The sequence below is a fragment of the Euprymna scolopes genome, chromosome 46 (genome assembly GCF_053919585.1).
Source record: "Euprymna scolopes isolate OS-2025 chromosome 46, ASM5391958v1, whole genome shotgun sequence".
NCBI lineage: Eukaryota > Metazoa > Mollusca > Cephalopoda > Sepiida > Sepiolidae > Euprymna > Euprymna scolopes.
This window is the reverse complement of record NC_136527.1, coordinates 115,507,294-115,521,359: the sequence shown is the minus strand read 5'-3', so window position 1 is coordinate 115,521,359 and position 14,066 is coordinate 115,507,294.

The window sequence follows — 14,066 nt, the reverse complement described above, 5'->3', positions numbered from 1 at the left end:
CGGTGACACAACAGACGTACCCGAGGTAAGCTCTTTTTCCCCTCATTTTAGTTATTGCTACTTCTGCTACATATATATATATATATATATATATATATATATATATATATATATATATATATATATAGTAGTGTTAGGATGATAAATTTGAAATTGCAAAAATTGAAACTTTTGGAAGTAACGATTTTTCCGCCTAGATCAAACTCATAATAGATTTTAGATTTTCTTGAATACAGTACTTTTAATATTAACTTTCATAATCCAGAGATATAAATATTTAATTACTGTAACGTATCATTTACTGGTTAAACGATTATGTTCAATAAAATATAATATATTATGTCTTTGCAACCAATTTACTTCTGATTTCATATATTTGCACTACAAGCTAATCAATGGATATAAAGTACACAGGGGAATACAAATAATAAAAAAAATAGCAAAAACATAAAAAAACTGAATTTTTTAAAAAATTATTTTAATCATGTTTTTTTTCAAAATTTGTATCAATAAATTTGTTTACATTTTCATCAAGACAAGATGAATGTCTTACTTTTTTAACCGTAAATTGTAAGGTTTAAGTACAATTTTTTTTAAAGAATTGTTCACTCAAGTTTTTTTTATTTATAGACAACATATTCTTCTATGTGTAAGTACAAGTTTTGTAAACACTTGCTGTTCAGTCAAGTTTTTTTTATTTATAGACAACATATTCTTCTAGGTGTAAGTATGTTTTTTAAACACTTGCTGTTCAGTCAAGTTTTTTTTATTTATAGACAACATATTCTTCTATGTGTAAGTACAAGTTTTTTTTATTTATAGACAACATATTCTTCTATGTGTAAGTACAAGTTTTTTTTATTTATAGACAACATATTTTTCTAGGTCTTCAAGAGAGCCACAGAGTTTCAGATCGTCTATAAAGAGTAAATGGTTTACTCTTTTATTTTCCAACTTGCTTCTGCCCATGCTGAGATTGCAAGAGGGCCGTAAATGCTACCTTACGCTACAGCAGAACACCGACCACTCTAATTTGGTTTTTAAGGGGTACTCGAGGTTGCTGTACAAGTGCCCTCCAATCTTGCCACAAGAAGTTAGTAAACGATTTTCAAATGACACCGGTTTTGGACGGCCATTGTTCCGTTACGCTAGTCTTCTTCTTCTTCTTCTTTTTTTTTTTTGATTATGTGAAATTGTTTTGCTAGTTTTTTTTTTAATATGAGGATTATTTGGATTATTCGGACAATTTTTCTCAATTTTAATGTTAACAGTAGTTCGATTAATCCTAATGATAATGGGGTGTGTGTTATTGTGCACATAGATTCGAAAAAGTTGTAAAAAAAAAACATTAACAAATAAATGATATCAAAGGCAGGATAAGTTACTTTTCTACCTAACTGGATATGTTTTTAGTGTTTTTATTTAATGTAACATGTTTATTCAGCTCGAAAAACACACAATGCTTAACCAGTGTATTGGGAAAAAGAGTTATAAATAATAATAATAAAAACTAGACAAAATACTGTTCGAAACATACTATGTTTACCAGTGTATTAGGAAAAAGAGTTATAACTAATAATAATAATAATAATAATAATAATAATAATAATAATAATAAAAAACTAGACAAAATATTGTTAGAAACTTGTTCAATATATGTTACCGTGGCATAGGCTGACATATATTCGGTACGTTTCTAACAGTATTTTGTCTAGTTTTTTTTTTTAACTCCTTTTCCCAAACTTACCGTGTCAAAAAAAGAGGCGGGCACAATTTTTATTTTCCAATAAGAAAGAAAGAAATTACAAAATAAATGAATTAAAAAAACAATGACAAGCTTTAGCAGTAAAATTTCTTTTTAAATCATTTCACGTTTAAATCGCGTTTTTAATCTTTTAACTTTGATTTTTTTTAAATATTTTCTTATATTTTATTTCACAATTGAACACACAAAACAAATATATTTTAACGATATTTTTTGTTCTTCCCTGTAATTCCTGGAATGAAAGTTGTTGAAAGTCCGATAACTCATCTTTTCATCATCTCCCTTTGATTGTGCCCCCCCTTTTCATTGTGCCTCAATAAAGATTTCTTCTTTCCATCCGTCAACACGTGTTCACATTTCCTCCTTCGAATTACAACTCGTTTTTTTTAAAAATCTTTTTCCACCAAAAATGCACCAATCAGTAACGTTCGTTTAATCCCGTTTTCGTGCTGTTAACAATCAGTTCATATTCGAGATTACCTCATATATTTTGTTTCTTTATAAAAGTAATAAAAGGGAGTCATCTGACGCACACGAAAAATAAAACAAATAAATAAATAATATCACAGAAAAATCCAGCAGCGCCTCAGTTATTGACTATTAGTTACCTCATTCTGACAGAAGGAGCTTATGCCTGGGATGATGAAACTCATATAGGCACCGCCAAAACTGGGGGTGCAGGTAAGTACTTTTTGACGGACCGTCTTTTTAAAAATCTACCAAAAATCAGGTAATTAACCGATCAATACGAAATTTTCAGCGATTATTAAGAGAAGAATGAACTTTATAACAATGTACTTATTTTTCATAAACGATATATATATATATATATATTTGCTTACACCCCCCCTTGTTTTGAGGGGGTACAAATATGCTTAAAATAATCATCTGATACTGAACACAACATATTGTGTTGTAAGGGACAAAATATTTAAAAGATTTTAAAAAAAATTGTTTGCATACCTTATTTTGACGTCTGAATATCAGAACTTCGATTGAGTTTAATTATCCCGCTTAGAAATACTAATTAGTATTTCTTTATGTAATATTTGTTTGTAAACAAAATATAATTAGTATTTTTTCATGTAATATTTGTTTGTAAACAAAATATAATTAGTATTTTTTCATGTAATATTTGTTTGTAAACAAAATATAATTAGTATTTTGTCATCTAATATTTGTTTGTAAACAAAATATAATTAGTATTTCTTCCTGTAACATTTGTTTGTGAACAAAATGAATTTACAATTCTGAATAATTTACATGGGATGTGAATACTTGTGTTATTTTGATAAATCGGACTATTATTCCTATCTTGGGTGTTTTTGCACAACGTTTCAGTCGCTGCACCTCCTGTCACCTTCATCACGTGTTGAAAAGATGATACTTTTTCTATACTAAGGAAAAAAGGTTGGCTCTGAATTACAAACATTATTACATATAGTTTGGGGGTTGGTCGGTAAATCATAAAGAAAGTAAAAACTTCATTATTATTTTTATACAACCTTACAATAAAAAATTATATTTTGATACATTTGTATACAACCTTTTCCATAAAAATTATATTTTGATACATTTTTATACAACTTACCATAAAAATTATATTTTGATACATTTTTATACAACTTTCCATAAAAATTATATTTTGATACATTTGTATACAACTTACCATAAAAATTATAGTTTGATACATTTTTATACAACTTACCATAAAAATTATATTTTGATACATTTTTATACAACCTTTTCCATAAAAATTATATTTTGATACATTTTTATACAACTTACCATAAAAATTATATTTTGATACATTTTTATACAAACTTTCCATAAAAATTATATTTTGATACATTTTTATACAACTTTACCATAAAAATTATACTTTGATACATTTTTATACAACTTTACAATAAAAATTATATTTTGATACATTTTTTATACAATGTTTCGATTTTAATACTTGTGTTGTATTTATTTTGTTATCATATATATTTGTGTTCCCTTAATAATGACCACTAGACGGAGTGTCTCTTCTGAAGAACAGGGGTCAATATCTAGTTTCTGTTCCTAATATGTCACTGTCATACAGAAGTGCCCATTTTAATATGTTATATTATATCTTTCGTTTTGGTCTCTGCGTTTTATTGGATACCAGGAGAAGAATTCATCTTATCTGGGTGAGTATTCAGCTTGATGCTATTAGTTGAGGTAACATCACTTCGGGAAGGTGCTTCATTTTTTGTGAAATGTAAGATGGGTTACCAAAAGTGAGGGAATTTTATTTGGGTAACGAATACTGTGATTATGAATATTTCGTCAGGGTTTACTCCCCGGTAAAATATCCTCGTGTCAGATTGTTCTAACAAACCTCTAAACACCTTAGACCCTCGAGAATAATGTCTAGTAGTGATACAAGTTCTCTCCAGTAGGCATTCAAGTGCTCTCTAGTAGACATTCAATTCTCTTCCAAGTAGGCATTCAAGTTCTATCCCCTGGCAAGCATTCAGTGTGAGTTCTAATATGCATCATTAAACTTGATTTATCAAAACAGGAATATTCACAGATTTTACAAGAATATGGATTTTTTCCTGTATGAGTTCTCATATGTGTCACTAACGAAGATTTGGAAAAACAAGAATATCCACACATTTCACAAGAATTTGGCTTTTCTCCAGTGTGAGTTGTCATATGTTTCACCAATCTTGATTTTTTAGCACAAGAATATCCACACACTTCACAAGAATGGTTCGTATCTTCAGTGTGAATTCTCATATGCTTCACTAATTTTGATTTTTCAGAACAAGAATATCTACATAAATCACAAGAATGTGGCTTTTCCCCAGTGTGAGTTCTCATATGTACCACTAAATTTGATTTTTGAGAAAAAGAATAACCACACACATCACAAGAATGTGGCTTTTCCCCGGTGTGCGACCTCATATGTGTTACTAATGATGAATTTTGAGAACAAGAATATCCACATACATCACAAAAATATGGTTTTTCCCCAGTGTGAGTTCTCATATGTGTCACTAACGATGATTTTGTAGAACAAGAATATCTACAAACTTCACAAGAATGTGGTTTTTCCCCAGTGTGAGTTCTCATATGTGTCACTAACGATGATTTTGTAGAACAAGAATATCCACACACTTCACAAGAATGTGGCTTTTCCCCAGTGTGACTCCTCATATGTGTCATTAAATGTGATTTAAAAGAAAAAGAATATCCACACACTTCACAAGAATGTGGTTTCTCTCGAGTGTGATTTGTCATATGTTTCACCAACGTTGATTTTTTAGAACAATAATATTTACATATTTCACAATAATATGTTTTTTCTTTACTGTGTACGTTCATTTTTTTCTGTAAAATTTTCCTGAAACAAGATTCTTTATGTATGTATTAATATGCTGTTTGAATCGCATTATCCAGGAAAACAAATCTGTGTACAGATGCAAAATTTTAAAAAATATTGACAACATTTTCTTTAAATTTATTTTCTAACATATGTTGAAATACATGTGACTTCTTTGTAAAACAGGAACCATATATATATAGTTCTTTTTCTATATTTGCATATTGTAAAACTTAACTGCACTGAGAAAAAACACACAATTTAATAAAATTATTAGACTATAGTACGTGTTCTGTTAAGATTCTAAATAAATTATGTCTTTTTAATTTAAACATTATAGATGTAGAATTATTTTTTTTCGATTTTAAAAAACTTTTCCATGTATTTTTTTTTTAATTGAGGGTGATGCTATATGTAAAATTGTTCTGGAGAATTAATACACATAACAAGAACAATGTTTTGAATTACTTTGCATCAAATTTGATGTCACGTGTTTCACAATTCTTTGATTTCTTTTCTTTCTGATATTTTCTTTCTTTCTGGTATTTTCACGAATTTTATGGACATTTCCAAATATGTTATGAGTTTCTTACATCATCAACGGAAAATGAAGATCCATTTTAATCAAATAATTGATTTCTGTCGATTGCTGCAAACTCTGAAAATATAAAATAGATTTAGAACGTATTCTTATTAAAAAGCCAACAACATCGTTATTGTTGAAAAATAAAATGTAATTAGTTCTCCTTGCAATATTATTAAAACGTCAACAAATTAGTTGTTGTTGAAAAACAAAATATAATCAGTACTTCTTGTAATACACTTTAATATAATTTTAAAAAGTAGTTACACACTTTAGAAGGCATTTATTTTGAATAGAATATTTTTTAATAGAATTTAAAGATAAATTAGAAAACTTTAAATGTTAGGAAAATGATGAAGTCCTTTTTTATTTACTATTTTTCTAATTTATCTTTAAAATACAATGAGTTCTTCTTGTGATACTTATAAAAAGTCAAAAAATTCGTTATTGTTAATAACAAAATATAATTAGTATTTCTTCTTGTAATATTTCCTTGTAAACAAAATGAATTTACAATTCTGAATATTTGAGATGAGATGTGAATGCTTGTGTTATTTTGATTAATCGGACTATTATTCTTATCTTTTAGCACAACATTTCGGTCGCTTCGCCCTGTCCCCTTCATCAGGTGTTGAGAGCATTCTTCTTTTCCTCTACTAACAAAAAATGGCTCTGCATTAAAATATTTAGAACCGTGGGTTTGAGGGTGGGTTAGTAAATCATAAAGAATGTTCAAACTTCATTATTGTTTGTAAACAAAATATAATTAATAATTAATATAATTAGTATTTTTTCATGTAATATTTGTTTGTAAACAAAATATAATTAGTATTTCTTTATGTAATATTTGTTTGTAAACAAAATATAATTAATAATTAATATAATTAGTATTTTTTCATGTAATATTTGTTTGTAAACAAAATATATCTAGTATTTCTTTATGTAATATTTGTTTGTAAACGAAATATAATTAGTATTTTCTTATGTAATATTTGTTTGTAAACAAAATATAATTAGTATTCTTTCATGTAATACTTCTCCGTGTAATATTTGTTTATAAACAAAATGAATTTACGATTCTGAATGTATGAGATGAGATGTAGATATTTGTGTTATTTTGATTAATCAGACTATTATTTTTTTCTCATCTTGGGTGTTTTTAGCACAACGTTTCAGTCAATGCACCCTGTCATCTTCATCAGGTGTTGAAAGCATGATACTTTTTCTCTACTAAGAGGCTGGTCGGCAAATCATAACCTTCACTATTGTTGAAAAACAAAATATAATTAGTAATTCTTCATATAATACTTATAATGCAAACAAAACATTTATTTTCTCTTTTCAGATGTTTAACTAAAAATTTATAATAATCTATTTTGGTCAAGATTAAAGAAACTTTAGAAATATCATTTCAAAGACAAATATGTTTGGTTAATATAGTTAATCTATGACAACTTGGAAGAGTGTCTATAGTTTTTGTTCGTTTGTTGTTAATTAGTATTTCTTCATGTAATATTTGTTTGTAAACAAAATATAATTAGTATTTCTTTATGTAATATTTGTTTGTAAACAAAATATAATTAGTATATTTCTTTATGTAATATTTGTTTTATCAGATGTTTAACTAAAAATTTGTAATCTACTTTCACGAAGACTAAAGAATCTTTGGAGATATCATTTGAGAGACGAATATGTCCAACTGATTCATATAGTTAATCTTTGACACTTTGAAAAAGTGTCCATAGTTTTTCTCTAGTATTAATCACTGTTTTAGTCACGTAAATTCATATGATGTAAAAGATGTGTTCGTGCTCAACAAAAGGTTTCCCTTGTTCTCAAAACAAAGAAGAGTAAAAAAAGAAGCCGGATTTCTTCTCCAACTTTTTATTTTTGTCTTCTTCCAAACAGCAACTTCACTTCTTTTCTTCGAATCTCACAGGTTTCAGGTTTGAATGCAAGCACACCTCTACAGAGGACACATGTCAACCATTGGGATTTATTGCTGAAGTTCTTCACACTCTTATTACACTTTGCATGATCTCATAGGTGACATCTTGGTGATAGTCATTTTTCTTGAGTAATCCGTTGCAGAAGTGGGAATTCCTAGGGATCATGTTATATGTGCCATTATATATTAACCGCTCTGACCACAACTGGTCCACACTACAATATCAGATGCAAGTGGCCCAAAAAATTTGTAATAATCTATTTCGATGAAGATTAAAGAATCTTTAGAGATATCTTTTCAAAGACAAATATGTCTGACTTGTTAATATAGTTAATCTATGACACATTGAAAGAGTGTCCGTGGTTTTTCTCTGGTATTAATCCCTGTTTTAGTCACATAAATTCATATGATGTAAAAGTTGTGTTCGTGCTCAACAAAATGTTTCCTTGTTCTCAAAACAAAGAGTAAAATAATTAAAGCTGGATTCGGAATTCTTCTTAACAATCAATGTTTTATTTCTTCTCCAATCTTTTCAAAATGTTTCCTTGTTCTTAAAACAAAGAAGAGTAAAAAAAAAGAAGTCGGATTTCTCCAATCTTTTCTTTTCTTTTTGTCTTCTTCCAAACAGCAACCTCACTTCTTTTCTTTGAATCTGACAGGTTTCAGGTTTGAATACAAGCACATCCTTACAGAGGACACATGCCAACCATTGGCGTTTATTGCTGTGGCACTTCACGCTGTTATTACACCCTGCATGATCTCATGATCACATAGGTGACATCTTGGTGATGCTCATTTTTCTTGAGTACTCCGTCGCAGAAGTGTGGCTTCCTAGAGAGCATGTGCTTCCATTTCCGCCTTCTGAAAATCGTCTGGCTTCATTACATTGCCTTCATATATTAACCGCTCTGACCACAACTGGCCCACACTACACTGTCACATGCAACTGGACCACCATACACTGTCACATGCAACTGGACCACCATACACTGTCACATGCAACTGGACCACCATACACTGTCACATGCAACTGGACCACCATACACTGTCACATGCAACTAGACCACCATACACTGTCACATGCAACTAGACCACCATACACTGTCACATGCAACTAGCACACAATACATAAGTAGATATATGCTCCTTTAATGCATGGGCTACTAACTAAGCCATAAATTGCAGAAATACTATGTAGGGGGTGTAGCAGCAAGATGTCTGTTTACATTACATTTTAAAGAGGACACACACCATCCATTGGCGTTTATTGCTGTGGTTCTTCACACTGTTATTACACCCTGCATGATCTCATGATCTCATAGGTGACATCTTGGTGATAGTCATTTTTCTCGAGTAATCCGTTGCAGAATGTGCTTCCACTTCTGCAAAAATGTGAAAATCGTCTGGCATCATTACATTTTCGTTATATATTAACTGCTCTGACCACAACTGCTCCACGCTACAATATCAGATGCAAGTGGCCCATGCTACACTGCCACATTCATCTGGACCACAAACAAATATAATTAGAATTTTTTCATTTAATACTTGTATGTAAACAAAATTTTCCTTTTCAGATGTTTAACTAAAATTTTTAATCCATTTGGATGAAGATTAAAGAATCTTTAGAGATATCTTTTCAAAGACAAATATGTCTGACTGGTTAATATAGTAAATCTATGACAATTTGAAAGAGTGTCCATAGTTTTTCTCTAGTATTAATCCTTGTTTTAGTCACGTAAATTCATATGATGTAACGTAAATTCATATGATGTGTAACTGCTCTGACCACAACTGGTCCACGCTACAATATCAGATGCAAGTGGCCCATGCTACACTGCCACATTCATCTGGACCACCATACACACAAACTGGCCTTCGATACACAACTAGTTGCAACAGTTTGTATTGCATTTTATCTCAAACAAGGCACGGTGCTACTTTGACGTAGGGGCTACCAACTAGGCCATAAATTGCAGAAATACTATGGAGGGGTTGAGCAGCAAGATGTCTGTTTGCATTACACTTTAACTTCTGCATGTCAGGTCAATTGGGAATACATGAACCTGGACAGGAATTCCAAAGTCTAACAATTCTAGAGTAGAAAGCTTTTTTGCATCTGAGGATCTCTTCTGTGTAAAGGTAGGATTAAGCTGCTTGTCAGGATGTCAGAGGTATTTATTTCTAAGAGGGATGAACTATTTATTCAATGACACAGTGATTGAAGCCTAGCTGATTGGTTGGCAACTTTGTTTGGAATCAGGAGTGAGGGACTGTTCACAGATGAACAAGCCTAAATGCAACAACAATACTGCATACATGAGCGACTGGTGGCCTTGCAGAGGTATAGGATACTTTCAGGAGTAAGTAAACTTCTAGCACGGTAGAGACAGCCCACCTTTGCTGCAGCAGATGTATCTGTTCCAGCTTATGTTCTCTGTTACCGTTGAGCCGAGGAATTTGAACAACATACTTTCAGGTAATGTACCATTAGTCATAGCTAATGGTGGTTGGGAAGGTTTCTTGTTATTAATGGAAACAATCTTAGTCTGGCAGCATTGAATGTAACCATTCATGTTGTCCCCATTCAACTATAAACTAGAGATCTTTCTTTAGGCTTTTTATCATTGCCTTTGCTATGTGTTCATTCGTTTTTCCTTCTTGCCTGTTATAGTGTGATGTGCCGTCAGCAAACATATCAATCCCAGAGACAATTTTATCAGGAAGGTCATTTTTTAATATCAGAAATAATAAAGGTCCGAGGATCAACTCCTGAGGTACACCCACATTAATATCGAATTGTTTTTAAGTACGACCATCAAGGACAACCTTGATGCTTCTCTTATTTTATAAGGATTCTGTTATGTTAAGTATTAGTAATAGCATAGGATCTGATTTTCATAAGACCATATTAATATTAATATCATATTGTTTTTTACGACCATCAAGGACAACGTTTATGCTTCTCTTATTTTATTATGTTAAGTATTCGTCCAGTAAAGCATAGGATCTGATTCTCATAAGACCATTGTGGCATACCCTGCCAAAAGCCTTATATATATCTAGGGCTACTGTCTTACCTTCCCTGCCTTATTCAGTGCATGGTATACACATTCAGAGATTACAGTTAGAATACCTGCAGTAGAACGGGCTTGCTTACATCCATTTTGTTATTTCGATAAAAATTTAGCAACTGTAAGGTGCAATACGAAAGCTTGCTAAATTATGGATTCAAATATTTTGGTGAAAAAAGAGAGGCTCATGGAGTGATAATTTTATGGGTCAGGTCTTTCGTTAGAATTATTGTAAACTAGTACGACATAAGCAATTTTCCAGCAGTCAGAAAAGCTTGATTTGTTAAGGCATTTCTTAAAAAGTTTAGAAGGAACTGGAGCTAACTCAGTGGAGCATTTGTTTAATAGCACAACCGGGATGAGATCGGGTACACATGCTTTTGAGGTGTCTGGGTTTTTATGACATCATGTATTTGAGAAGGAGTGATTTTCAGATCATATGTATGGTTTCTGCTTGTAAAGAAACATCAGGGGGTTGTTGGGTCCAAACTAGAGTTTCAGGAAGACAAACAGAAAAGCATAAGAATCTCGGTTGCCTGCAAACGACCCAATATTGTTTGATAGTAGGAAATTGTTAATTACCTATTATTTACTACTCTGCACGTTTTCTGGTTTCACTATATTCTCTCTTAGCTGTTGCAATTTCTTGCAATTTTAGTTTCTATAAACTTTTGTCTGTTTGTACTGGATTATGTCGGTTAAATCTGCAGTATGCATGCTGCCTGTTAGTAATGGAAGTAATCGAAGTAAACCATTGGGAAAGTGGGGTTTGTTATAGAACTTGTGGGGACATTCAGCAATCGCATTTGGACCCTGTTCCACAGGAAGAAAAATATATTACCACATTAAAATATGTCTTCAATAACACAGCGGTTGAAGCCTAGCTGATAGGTTGGCGATTTTGTTTGGAATCAGGAGTAAGGGACTGATCACAGATGAACAAGCCTAAATGCAACAACAATACTCCATACATGAGCGACTGGTGGCCTTGTAGAGGTATAGGATACTGTCAGGAGTAAGTAACTTTCTTTCCTGCAGCAGATGTATCTGTTCCAGCTTATGTTCTCTGTTCAGGTAGTCATAGCTAATGGTGGTTATGAAGGTTTCTTGTAGTTAGTACAGGAAACAAATTAAGTCTGGAAGCATTGAATGTAACCATCCATGTTATCCCCATTCCACTACAAACTAGAGATCTTCCTCTAGGCTTTCTGCCATTGCCTTGGCTATGTGTTCATTCGTTTTTTCCTTCTTACCTTGTGTCATCAGCAAATATATCCATCTCAGAGACAATTTTATCAGGAAGGTCATTTTTAATTATCAAAAATAATAAAGGTTCTAGGATCAAATTGCAGACATTATATTTTTATGCATTACTGGTCTGCTAAAAAAGAATACATTTTCCTTTTCGGACATTCAACTGAAAAATAACTCACGTCATTTGATTTAGAATACTATGATTTCTCTGTTTCCAGAAATTTCAAGGGTAGTTAATATATATGAACAATTTTATAGATGTTTAAAAATGTGTATAAACATTTAAAGTCAAGAACATTCAAATCCAATAATAGGTTTCTTTTAATTGCTACAAATTCTGCAAATATGAAACAAATTTAAAACGATATTTTTCATGTGGGAAAATTGAACGTTTTATGTTCATTATTAAATTCGTTATTGATGCAATTGCAAACATATTTTTATGCATTACTAGTCTGCTAAAAAAGAATAAATTTTCCTTGAGGGACATTCAACTGAAAAATACCTCACCATCTTATTCCATTTCATATTGTGTGTAAATTGATTGTTTCGTAGTTCAGCCTATTATTGCTATTAATTATTTACCTTGCAGATGTTTAGATTACACTTGAATGCTACATCATGGCATGTAAATCAAGAAAATATTTTGTTTTTTAAAGGAGTAATTCTAAAGGAAATCAAGATGGTGGACGTGAATCTTGGAACATTGCTTGTAACCATCAAATTCAATTTTTAAAACTATTTTTATCTGTCAACTGGAAAATAGAAACGTTTCACTATATTCTCTCTTAGCTGTTGCAATTTCTTTCTTACAATTACTTTTAGTTTCTTATGCTAGTAATGGAAGCTGCACAAATCGAAGTAAACCATTGGGAAAGTTGGGTTTGTTATAGAATTGTGGGAACATGTGCTTAATCGCATTTTCACCCTGTTCCACAGGAAGAAAAATACTTTTCCACATGGTTGATCTCTGATGGCATGCCAGTCAGCCTTATTGTAGTACCTTGTCGTGTTGAGCAATGGCTCTTAAACTTGGAATGGAGAGTTTAGAGTTATATTTATCATTGTCGAAGCATGAAAAGCATTTGCAAATATATGACATTTCTTTTCGTTTTGTTTGTTTTCTTTTTGTTTTTGTTTGTTCTTCTTTTTTTTATATATTTGTAAATATTTTGTCAGTTCACGTTACACTTGAACTTCTGCATGTCAGTACAGTTGGGGAAGCAGGGACCTGAAAGGGAATTCCAAAGTCTAGCGGTTCTGGGGAAGAAACTACTGGAATAGAAGGCTCTCTAACATCTAGTGTGAAGGGGTGGGATTTAGCTGCTTGTCGGGTTGGTCAGGAGTATTTTCGTAGAGGGAGTACAAGTGCTTGCGGTTCGTCAGAGCATTCACCATTTTCTTTTTGCTTTTGTTTGTTCTTATTGTTTTCTTTTTGTTTCTGTTTGTTCTTTGTTGGTCTCTAAATATTTTTTTATATTAGTAAATATTTTTTACATATTTTTAGCACATTAGATTTGATAAAAAAAATACGTCATTTGATTTAGAATACTATGATTTCTCTGTTTCCAGAAATTTCAATATATTAATTTTATAGATGTTTAAAAATGTGTATAAACATTTAAAGTCAAGAACATTCAAATCCAATAATAGGTTTCTTTTGATTGCTACAAATTCTGCAAATATGAAACAAATTTAAAACGATATTTTTCATGTGGGAAAATTGCACGTTTTATGTTCATTATTAAAAGTAAAAGTTCACAAATCTGTTATGTTCATTCTTAAAAGTAAAAGTTCACAAATTCGTTATTGATGCAATTGAAAACATTATATTTTTATGCATTACTGGTCTGCTAAAAAAGAATAAATTTTCCTTGACGGACATTCAACTGAAAAATACCTCACCGTCTTATTCCATTTCATATTTTGTGTAAATTGATTGTTTCGTAGTTCAGCCTATTATTGCTATTAATTATTTACCTTGCAGATGTTTAGATTACACTTGAATGCTACATCATGGCATGTAAATCAAGAAAATATTTTGTTTTTTAAAGGAGTAATTCTAAAGGAAATCAAGATGGTGG